Genomic DNA, 241 nt, shown 5'->3' with positions numbered 1-241 from the left:
CTTAACGTTTGCGAAAGCAACACGCCGCGAGCGGACTTTAGCGTTTGCGAAAGCAACACGCCGCGAGCGACTTAACGTTTGCGAAAGCAACACGCCGCGAGCGGACTTTAGCGTTTGCGAAAGCAACACGCCGCGAGCGGACTTTAGCGTTTGCGAAAGCAACACGCCGCGAGCGGACTTTAACGCACGAACGGCCGTACGCGCCACGTCGTGCGAAAGCAACACGCCGCGAGCGGACTTA

The sequence above is a fragment of the Pogonomyrmex barbatus genome, unplaced genomic scaffold, assembly GCF_055798465.1.
Source record: "Pogonomyrmex barbatus isolate J1 unplaced genomic scaffold, ASM5579846v1 scaffold51, whole genome shotgun sequence".
Lineage (NCBI taxonomy): Eukaryota > Metazoa > Arthropoda > Insecta > Hymenoptera > Formicidae > Pogonomyrmex > Pogonomyrmex barbatus.
Note: the sequence above shows the minus strand (reverse complement) of the source record.